Here is an 11,888-nt window from a genome sequence, read left to right as displayed (position 1 = left end):
CCACACCCATGAGCCCATGGAATTTTGGCCTCCTGTGACAGCCCCTGGCTGGGCTGGGGGCTCCAGTGGCAACTTCCCAGGCAGGATGAATGTGCCAAGAGAACATCTCCCCTTCCAGGACATTTTCAGGTCTCCCATTTATCCAGACTGATGCTACCAAGAGTAAACTTGAGCTGGGGGCATGTGGCACTCACCAACATTCCCAGTTTAGTCTGGGAGTAAAGATTTCCCATTCCCAGCTCTACCTGACATCCTCAGCTCATCTCCACCTCCAGATTCAACAAAGCACCACTGCATTGTCCTCCCATAAAACCCCAGCCTGTCCTACCCCGGGAGCTCATGGAATAGTAAATTAGGCTCTGAGCTTCTTGAGGATCCTTTGGGAAAGCATTAAAAGGGAGGCCATATTCATATTCTACTATTCCAGCTATATTCAGTGCAATATCAAAGTCTTGTCCCCATGGCTCTGATTTCCAAAATGCCAAGTCCCTGCAGGACACACACACACATACTTCAGAAACAAAACACCATAAAAAGATCAAAGATCCCTCTGGGAATACATTCTCTGCACTCTTCAAAGCTGCATGTCCCCTCACTTGCCCCCTTGTAAACTGATTAATTTCAGTGGGAAAAGTGCTCACAAACCCAGCAGATCCACGCAGTGAGGATAAGTGTTTGTACATGTTAACTCCCCAAGCAAAACCCTCTGTATCTCTCCCTGCTCGAAAGAAACAACAGGATTTACACTAAATTCTCATTTCCAAGCTGCAGTTGATGTTTAATCTGTTAGCAGGCAGCTTTTCCTTGAGTGCTTTTGCACATGGATGGGATGCAGCCCCTTGCTTTCCCTGGATGCAGGAATAAATGAGAGCACCATCTGGGCAGGCCCTGCCTGCTCCAGCCCAGCGCCTGCGGTGCAATTCCAAAATGTGAGGAATGCTCACCCAGAAGACTCCGTTCACATCCTCCCTCCTACTGACTAAAGCTGCTCTGACCCTCCTGGGCTGCTTTAGGAAGAATTTGGTGGGAAGATGAGGGCTCTGAAATCCAAACCATCTTCAAATGTGCCTGTGTGTGGTCCGAGCAGGCAGCTTATGCAATGAGAAATGGGAAGCCACTAAAACGATTCTGCTTCTAAATATTTTGACCTTTATTGACATTTATAAGTAGCAGGCAGCTTAATTACCAATTAAAGGAAGTTATTAGCTACAAAAGGAGCCTGTTCTTTTTTTTCCCTCATGGCTCCTTTCCCAAACCAGGGCTGTTGGATGAGATGTCTGAGGCAGGACAAGGCGGAGGAGCCCAGGAGACCTCAGCTACTTTATGGCAAATCTGTGCAGAAATCCTTATATCAGTCAAAAACCTTCATAAAGGGGATATCCAGAGACAGCCCATGCAGAACTACACACTCTCCACTGCTGCTGGGGTTCAAGCCTTGTTTTACAGAACTGTCCCATTTTCCTACATGGAATTGCTTGATGGACATTATTTCTGGCTGATTTTCTTTCAAGCACATCCATAAAAAGGCCTTCCCAAACTGGTTTTGTGGGTGGTTTTTCCTCTTTTATTTATTTTTTTTTTCCTTCACAATATGCATTTAGGAGTTGGCCTGAGGAGCTGAGAATATTCAGGACTTGGCTGCTAATCCTGACACACACTGTTAAAACAACTGGAAGTTCTGCCCCAGAGATGGATGAATTCTTAGAGCAAACAAAGCAGCTCCTTTAAAATCACCCAACTCTTCATGCTGGATTGCAAGGGCTGGGAGCTCTACACGTATTTATTGTCCCACTAGAGCATTGAGATTGTTTGCTGGCATCCATGAGAATTAAAATTGAAATTAATTTAAAATATACATATTGGAATGATCAATGCTCTCCCATAATTTTAGAGTAACTTTCAACAAAAATTAAATACAACACTGCAGGATGAGCAGAGCTCTGATACTGACAGATGCATGTATGACTTTTTAAACTAAATTAGTGCTAATATGAATCAAGAAATAGCCTTGTGAAAGAATTACCCTACACTTGTATTATTTTCAGTTCTGTAACACACATTAATGTTGATTTAAGAGTCTATATGTATGAAGGGAGACACAAAGTAGAGAAGACATGGAATCCCAAAAATACTTAAAACATTATTTCCTCCCTGGGTGAATAAGCTGAAGGTATGAATTCCCCAGAAGCTGGGAAGGTGGATGAGTGATCCAAACCTCATTTTGGAGTATGGTAAGGAAGATAAGAAAGTTCCAGGCACAGTGATTTAGCTTTTCCTCAATTCTTCTGCTTTTACCCGAAGAAATCCCACAATCCTTTCTACCAACCTCAGCTTCTGATTTTCTGGCAAACTTCCAGACTCCCAAGCAAGATTTTAATGCTATTTTTTTCTTTCCCTGAATTTTTACCCCAGATCTTCATGGCTTTTTCTACTCTGCATTCTTTACACCTTTTTTACTGGGTTGGTTATTCCCCCTCACTTTCAGAGGGAAAAGAAATTTTACTTTCAACATATTTGAAACTTAAGAGTTTGTTTCTACAATCACTAAAGTCTAAGGCAACCAGGTGTTCTGTTCAGAGGGAGCAGAAGAGCCCCAGGTGCCTGGACATGGTGTTTTCAACCAGGGAACCTTCACATTTAAAAGGAGAGCATTGGCATCGTGTTCATATTCATTGTCCACCTACAGAGGGTGGGAAATTTGCTGGACAAAAAGGTTAAATGTGCTGATGGCAGGAGGGCAGAGCTGCTCAGCTGTGCCTGCTGCAGGAAATGCCACCAGACCCCTCTGCAGTCCCAGCTCAGGGGAGCCACACCTGGTTCTTGGGACATGGGAGCTCAGCTGAGAGTCCTCCGTGGGGATTCCAGCCCAGGAGCAAAACCAGATCTAAAACTCCAGGGAAAGAAGCTGCTGCAGCCTGTGTGACACAGACATCCACTTATCAAAAGTCTGAGAAGAAATTCTGTTCAGATTTTTTCCTGCAGTTTAATGCTTGTGCAAATATCAGCTGCAAAGACTTGGGAAAGCAAATGAAATCTTGCAACAGTGAACAGGTATCAGTGGTAAGGAAATATTTGCCTGGATTTTTGACAACTTTGAACAATTCAGTAAATCCTAGCACTCCATATGCACAACCTGATAATAATAATTATTATTATCAGATAGCTACACTGCCCTTGAGACCTGGGCAGTGGTTTCTGGGAGGAAGGAAATTGCTGCCACATGCAGTAAATAAAAAGAAGTTTTTTTAAAAAAAGAAATACACACAGAGTTGTGCTGCAGAATCATTCCATTGAGCCTGGCTAGAAACACAGGCAGCTACAAACCAATCATTCATCTCCAACATAAACACAGATTGGGTTCAACTTGCAGTAACATAGGTTGAGATTTTTAGTAGATGACATAAATAAATGTATTTTTATATTTCCTGACCACATTAAGCTTGAAATCAAGAGTTCTAAAATGTGAGCCATACACTGTAAGGCTTCTAATAGCCAATAAATTCAGACAGTCACACTGAAGCAATGTTTTCTCCTTAAAGGTACATTTTGCTGCAGTGTGTACAAATACAAGGGGACTTGTTTTTTTATGGATTTGTAATTATATGTAGCTGAACACGATCATTCAATAAAGGTTAAAGTTCTCTTAGGAGGACAGCAAGATGGAAACCACTTCAGAGGGCACAATCTCAGATCCCAAATATTATTTCTACATGGAAAGACATTAGTAAGGAGATGGGGAAGGCTGAGGAAAATTACTTTCTCCAAAAAAAAGACCAATTGAGGAAAGGTAAAACATTCTGGCTCAAGAACCTCAATGTATTCCTCTGTTCTTGCCCCACTTCTGCTGCACTAAGAAAGCACAAAACCAGTTCTTATCCTGCCCAGTGCATCTACTTCCCATGAGTAAAGCAGGGCTCAGAGTACTGGATTTCCTTCAGGTGGAGTTAAAGGAATGAACAATTCTAGAGAATCACCAGTGATACTTAAGAGCTAAAACACTCCCTCATCAGAGGGGGTTTTTCATCCCCAGCCCTTACAGCACTTCAAAAGGGAGCTCAGCATTATCCCCACACTGGGAAATGGAATACAACACAGCAAGGAAATTTTCAGCTTCTCAGGAGGGGCCAGCAGCAATGTCAGGAGGGATTTCAGGTGGCACAAGAGGTGTGTGAGATGCACAGAGGCTGATGGCCAGCAGTCAGACAGCTCAGGGCCAGGGGCCACAAGGCTGAATTTCAGTTTTGCTCCCCACAAAAGCTCTGGCTGAAGGACACAGTCACGGCCCAGGCTTGGAAGGCAAATCCCCCAGCACAGAACGAGCCTGTTTGTGTTTTGGACCCAGCACTGGCAGTGGGTCTCTCACAGAGCCGTGTTCCCAGTGGGGGAGCCATAAAGAGTCAGTGTGTGCTGGCTCCAGAGCCCCTGCTTGCCTGGATGTGCTGGAAAAGCCAACTGGAAATGTCTGAGTGCTGATGTCACTGCACTTCCATAGTTTTGGAGGCTGCTCAGCTTGCCTTGGGGCGCCCATTCCTTGCAGGAGCCTCACTGAGCTTCGTCTCCTGGCTGGAGGTTTGTGAGCAGAGAGAAGTGAAGGTGGCAGCTGAGAGCTTTAATTCACCTCACCCTAACCCAAATCATGCTTTTCAGGGAGAATTTAGCATTCCTAGCCCAGTTTAAAAACTAGTTGGGACTGAGTAAATGAAATGGAATTTATTTTCAAAATAAACTTGAAATCACCAATGCTTTCAAGGGAAATTGAGCTGCCTGTGACAAAATTCATAAGAACCTCCCCACCCACCTAAGTTAAGGTTGAAAAGTCAAGTGTTTAAGGGCTGGAAACACCAGAGTTAAGGCTGCCCTGTGCACTCCTAATTCACATCTCCTGCGTGATACAATTAAAAGCTATTTTTCCCCATGGCCTCACCCCATTTAGTGGGCAGGATAAACAGAGCTATTCAGTATTTCTGGTTGGGTTTTTTCCTACCTTTTCGAGTCAATGTGTGGCCTTGGCTTTATTTATAGCATGCCATTTAAACTCTTCACTGAAAACACGATTATTCACATCCTTGCGGGTTTTAATATAACACTTATCACAGAAATATTTGCTTCAAAAACATAACAAATGTCTCCTGACAAAACCCCTGCCAGTGAGGTAGGATGGTAGCACAGTCCCTTGAGCCCAAATGCTTAATCAGAATCAGAGGTCCCACAAGCTTGTTTTGCTTAGGATGAGATCATCTGAATGTAATACAGTGTATAATATATTCTTGGGTTTTAGCAAACCAATAGTAACAAAAACCCCATTTCTCTGGGACAGAGCTCCAAAACTTGCAGTGCCCTGAGTTCTGCTTTTGGAAAAGCATCTGTTTCCTTTCAGCAGTGGCCACAGCATTTGCAAACCTTGTTCTCTGTGGTTTAAAGACCATGGGGCAAACAAGCAAGGCCTGATCTGAAGCAAAGTAACATAGCAAAGTAAGGCTGGAGTGAAATTATTCCTGGCTTGCTTGATTCTGGAGGACTCACACTGAAATTTGCAATTTAAAAGGCAAAAGAATTACTCCTACTTCTGTTTGCAGGCCTCTGAATGTGCATGTGATTATGTAATACACCTAAACCCAAAATGTTTTCATATTTGATTACAAAAAACCTGAAACTTCTTTGAATGGGTACCACACAGCAGTGTTAATGGCTTTTTTTCAGCAGTGAATCAACCATCAGCAAAAGTTTAGCAGACATTAGCTCAGGCACTACACAATTGCTCCTCTCATAGAAAATTCACATTTACCCTTTGAATTTGGATCTGTGTTACAAATCAAGTATCTTTTCTTTTGAGACACTTTAGAAAAAAATGTTGCTTCAGGTTCTTCCACACGTATGAAACCACTTGATAAATACAATTTTGAAGTTTATACAAGCCTGCAGTCCCACATGCACATCCTGTCTTGGAAATCAATCCCCGATTCCCTGTCATGCTGCTTGTTTTACAGCACAGGCTCAGAGCAAAGTGGTTGTTAGAAAGATTTTTAAAACATTTACTCACTGTTCTGACAGCTCTTAGGATCTCTTTTCCTTCCTCTGGTCTGTGTTGCTTATCTCCCACTGTTCCTCACTGATGCTGTCTTCAGAGGCCAACTGAAAGAAAAATGCACAATGCCAACAGTTTATATCCACCAGACTGGAAACATGTCTGGAACATTATTATTATTATTAGTAGTAGTAGTAGAAGTATTGTTATTATTATTATTATTATTATTGTTATAATTATTATTATTATTATTATTATTACAAATATGTTTTGGAATTTGTATTTCTGGCATAATGAGAAGATTCATTCTAAAGAATGTAGCTTTGCTTTTTAAAAATGTGCTAAATCAGTTTGGATCATATCAACTTGAAGCATTTCAGAGATGTCTGGGACTAAGATTATTTCCTGATTTGATGTAGCAAAAAGAAAGTTCACCAATATAATCTCAAGTACCACTTAGCAGCATCTTGAATACTTAAATTCTTCTATTAAAATACTGCTATTATTATTGTGTTTATGCTGTATTTAACCCTTCCCATGGCAAAGTGACAGAGGCTCTCAGAAATCACTAAGTCAAGCTGTAATTTGCTACACTTTTAACTGATTTACCTTTTAAACAATAAAGAGGCTGTGATGGACTGAAGTGCAGTATCTGCAGTGGGGCAGATATTTCACTTTAAGAACACATTAAATCTCCAGGGACATCACTTGGGTTTGGACTTGAGCTGAAGTTGCTAAGGAGCATTAGTGAGGCCTTGTCTCTGAATTTATCCCTGAAAAAGCAGAAGTAAAAGATTTTTAAATTTTTCTTCCCTGGTTTTGTTTGTTTGATTTGATAAATAAGCTACAAGAAGGTTAGGCCATGGCACCAAACAACTGTCACTGTGAGAGCTGTGAAAGAATTTAGATTATCCCAGTTCATATTCAGTTTCTTCATGAAATTTTAAATTTTATTTAGGAAATAAGGAGCCTGAAAGTTTAGACAGGACTTTTCTCAGGCTGTTCTTGTGTGAGGAAAGCCCTCCTGTCCCTGGCAGCCCTGACACTGCAGCTCCTGAGGCTGCACAGAACCTTCTGCTCCCTTTGCTGCCCTTCCCCACCTGCCTTGGCCAGACAGACAGAGCTCCCTGACTGCTCAGGCAGAAATCAGAGTTTGCAGCTCCCTGGTGCCCTGTGCAGAACCTTTCCCTGGGGTTTTTCAAACCTGCTCCCAGCTGAAGGGCTGAGGAGGCCCGGCCAGGCTGGCAGTGCCCAGGCTGTCCCCAGGCTCCAAACTCTCCAGCCTCAACCTCCAGCCCTGGGCAGAAGCAAAATGAGCCTGGATGTCTTTAGTTATTAAACTGTTTTATCTGTCCACTCCCTGGCAATTTGTGCCTGTCTGGTGCATGAGAAAGGGCTCTTCTGGGGCAAAACCACAGATAAAATGTGTTTTAAAACTGAATTTAAAGCCCTGAATGTGTATATTTCATAATCTAAACTGAATATCCATAGAAAGAACAACTGTATGTTTTTAATAATGACCTAATTCAGCTAATTCAATAATGAACTAATTCAACCCCTTCCAAAACAATTCATGAGCTCTTACTCATTATCAACTGCCAGTGCTTGGGGACCTTCACTAATTACCACTATTCTTTGGTGCTGGATGTATTTATGTCATGGGTGCAGGGTAAAGATGGCCATGGAAAGAAAATATAACTGTTTCTTTTTGTTCCTACTCACAAACAGTGATGGGAAAACCTCCAAAAGCTTTCTTGCTGTTTTGTGGTTGTCAGGACACTTCATTTTCCCTCATTCCCAAGCTTCAGAAGCTTCCTCTTTGTGATTGCAAACAGATGATGGCAGAGGCAGCAATTAGACTAATCCAAGTAAATTCCAATCACTGGTAGCCTGCAGCAGCTTGCAGGGCTCACATCAAATGGAGGCCCACCCTTAGCACCAAGCTGTCAGCAGGAAAAGAGAAATTAAAATTGATTTTTAGAAGCAAATTTCTGTGACCTTCCTCATTGCACCCAGGAGTATCTATAACATCTGTCATTTATTATATATCATGGCTAGGATTTTTAACCAACCACTGAGCTTGGGCATTCCAAATCCAGTGTGCACCTTTGACTGTGTCAGTGCAAAGTCTCAGGAGTTTTGACCACCTGGGAGTTCCACAAAAGGAGGAATTGTCTGCACCTCTCTGCACACACCAAGAAACATTAAAAATATACAGTTTGGTTTGAAAATTACACTTGAAAATTGGAGATTTCAGTACAGCCAGAATAGATTCTGCAGATTTATCCTGTCTTTGCCAATCTTTATAATCTTTGCAAAACAGAGGTGGTAGGTTCTCAAAAAGTTTCATTTTTTAAAATAATGACCCCAATAAAGCCAGTGGCTACTGATAGCAGCTCCTCAATGAAATAAAATATGAGAGCAGTGTCTTTCATAAGAATGCAAGAGCTGCTAAGGAAATTCAGTGTAAGTTTCAGAGTCACTCATCTCCACCTTTTCTCAGGAATCCTAGTTCAAACACAAGATTCCCAGACTCTGGAGGTTTTCTTTCAATGGAGACTGTCTCCAGAAGCTGCCCACAGATTTCCCAGGATACCAGACTGGTGTTCCCCACAGTAAAGCAATTTCTCTTCCTTTCAATATTCTTCCATAATTCCAATGTTTTTCTCTGAAAAACAAAACCAGGTCATAAACCCAGTGGAGCTTTGGACAAAAAGTTTCCAAAAGAAGCAAATATAATGCAAGGAAAGTCATTTTGTAACACAGAAAAATACAAGCACAGTTACACAAGTGTTCTTGTTCCAAGAACAATTGTAAGTGGGTTTTGTTTTGATTTGGAAAAAACTCCAATATCTCAGTGTAGTTGCAGCAGACCACACACTGGAAAAATTACATGGTTTTCTGTGGCTGTATAATAAGAAAGGATTTTTCTCTCTGAGACAGAAAAGGCCTATTCAAGGTTGGAAAGGGAGTGTAGCTCAGAAGAATGAAGAATCAGGAAGCTGAGGAGATAGGTCAGAATTGTGTGAGGTTGATGTGGTCTCATTGTCTGAACAGCTGCCAGGAATTAGGAAAGACAGCTTCTCCTTTTTCCTCAAAACACAGGGACTAAAAGCAAAAATCCAATAAGGAGCAGGTTTAGGGTGTTTGCTCTTAGGGGTGGCTCCATCCCTGGTGTCTAGCTGGAGATAAGAAGTTTTGCAACACAAAGTGGCACAGATAGAAAATAAAGTGGGAGGATAAGCACAGTGGGCTCTGTGCCAAAGCTTTTGTGATGTGCTCACACATTTCCTGCAGCAAGAGAAGCCATAAATATCTCCAGCATAAGATGCACTCCAGGCTGGAGACAAGTGAAGCACTCTCAGAGTCAGCCCCTGACTTCACACTCATGGAGCGAGCCCACTGCAAAAGCTGCTTTCCAGGTTATTTTACTGCATTTTACTTCACTGGGCAATTTTGGATGGACTCCAAGGAGTAGATTTTTTAAAAAACATTCTTTTTACCAATAAAACACAATAAAAGATTTTATAGCCTTGATGTGTGTCTGGCAAGGTTTAAAAACTGCTACTAATAAAACTTTTCCAAGAGGAAAAAATGACCAAGCTGTCACAATGTAAATACGATCTTTTTTTTTTTTTTTTTTTTAATTTGGGGTTTTATGCAGGAAACTGGGAAACAACATCACAGGAAAAGATTATGTTAAGAGAAGAAAACCTATGCAAACACAACTTAGAATGGAATAGCATCATGTTCCTGGCAGCCCATGTTAAATGCAGTTGGAAAGAATTATGTTTTCATGCTCACCAAGGGCTGCCTCCTCCTGACCACTGGGTCAGTGACAATTCACCAAGTGACTTCAGGGATGCCCTAGAGCAGCAGCCTGGCTCATGAATATGGCACCAGCAGCCAGAGCAGAGCTCTGAGCTCAGCCCTGGCCAGATCCAAGCTCCCTGTGTGAGATCCATGCAGCTTCTCCCATGGAGAGAGGGCTGAGCTGTCAGTCTGCTCCCCTGCCAGCTCTCTGAACAGTCCCAGCCTCTCCTGGCGTGCCAAAGCCTTTGTTCTTGAGGTGTTTTTAGGTGCAATTATGATTTAATGAGGAGTGAGTAATGCCCACCCTTAATCACCACACCTCTGGCGTCGTTCAGCGCTGCGGTGACTCTGGTTCACTGCCCTACCTGGTTCTGCAGGAGATTAAATGTGCCAAATGCCCAAAAAAAATGATAAAAACGTGCCTTCAGCACCCATGTCCCCTGCAGCAGGAGCTGTGAAAACAGCACTGCCCTTTGTGTGCAGAAGGATTTTCAAGGATCATCACCTCTGTCCCTCCTGAGGAGCAGGGGGGCAGGCAAATGGACACAGAGACCTGCAGGGAGGAACAGGGAGCTCCTGGTGATATTCCTGCTCTCATTTCAGTGCACTTTTTACTTCTGAAATCTCTCTTCTGAGAGCCTCTGTAAGAACTGCAATGTTGATATTTATTTGACCCTACCTGGCAACATTCTCAGTTATGAAATCGGCCACGCGAGGGCACCAACACTACTCAGGGGAAAAAAAATATTAAAAAGGTAAAAAAGACAAAACTAGGTAACTAAAGGAAAAAAGAGAGCTTTGTTTACAAACTGTACAGCTGCAAAAGCACAGGAGAGCAGGTTCCAGGCAGGAGTCACCCAGCCAGAGCATCCAGCAGCTCGGGGGTGCACAGCAGGGAGGAGAAATCCCCCACCATCAAAAGGAGCTGAGCTGCTGCTGCTGGCCCTGCCAGGCTCCCCTTGCCCAGAGATCCCTTTCCTCAGGGTGGGGTGGGAAAAGCTCCCACACCTTTGTCGTGTTCGTGCCCAGAGCCCCCTCTGCCCTGGCTCAGGCACGGGGGCAGCAGTGACCCCCAGGCTCTGCCCCTCTCCCTCAGTACAGAGAGGTCTTCTCACCTGAGAGCCAGAAAAGTGCAGAAAAGTCTGAAATCACATTTTCCACCCAGCAGTGCTTACCTGGTTCTGTGCCTTTTCAGTGGACATTATCTGTGAGAGGGACTGAATGTAACTCCAGAAGTAAAAGAAATGAGGAGTTGTAGCTTGAGCTGAATATCCAGACTTTGTTTTTGCCACAAAGACACCACCAGAAAGAATTCCTTTAGAAAGAAAAGCATGTGATTTTTTTCAAGCCTGCATCTTAATTATCTGATTTTAAATTATGTAATGTAAAATCAAATTATGTAATGTAAAATCAAATTATGTAATGTAAAATCAAAGCCCTTGGCCTCGCCAAATCTGTCACTGAGTCCTCCCTGCCAAATACCATCCAGGACAGATATTAGCACCAAGAGAAAATCATAGAATTCAGAATTCCAGAATGCTCTGAATTGGAAGGGACATTAAAGATGTGTCTGTACCTGATTCCACCTCTGCCCTGCCATGGCAGGAACACCTTCCACTGTCCCAGGCTCCTCCAAGCCCCATCCAACCTGGCCTGGGACATTCCAGGGGCAGCCACAGCTGCTCTGGGCACCTGTGCCACCCTCACAGGGAAGAATTTCTTCTATATATCTCACCTAAATTTCCTCTTTCAGTTTGAACCCATCCTTGGCCCATCACTGCAATTCCTGATGAAAAATGTCTCCAAACCCTCTGTTCAAGAGGCAGTCCTGTATGAATGTATAGATGAGTGCAAAGCTAATTTTGCTTACAAAGGAAAATCCTCATTGCTAACAGATTCCTGTGGTTAAGCTAAAGCTTGTCCTGCAGCATTGACTGGATACAAAAGGATTGTTCTTTTTTGTTGTGACTGTAAGTGAACAAAATGCTGTTTGCAACTAGATGTTTCTCCCGAGGTTTTGTGATAGCCTGGATTAATTCCATGCAATTAT

This window comes from Lonchura striata, chromosome 11 (assembly GCF_046129695.1).
Source record: "Lonchura striata isolate bLonStr1 chromosome 11, bLonStr1.mat, whole genome shotgun sequence".
Taxonomy (NCBI): domain Eukaryota; kingdom Metazoa; phylum Chordata; class Aves; order Passeriformes; family Estrildidae; genus Lonchura; species Lonchura striata.
This window is presented reverse-complemented; position numbering follows the sequence as displayed.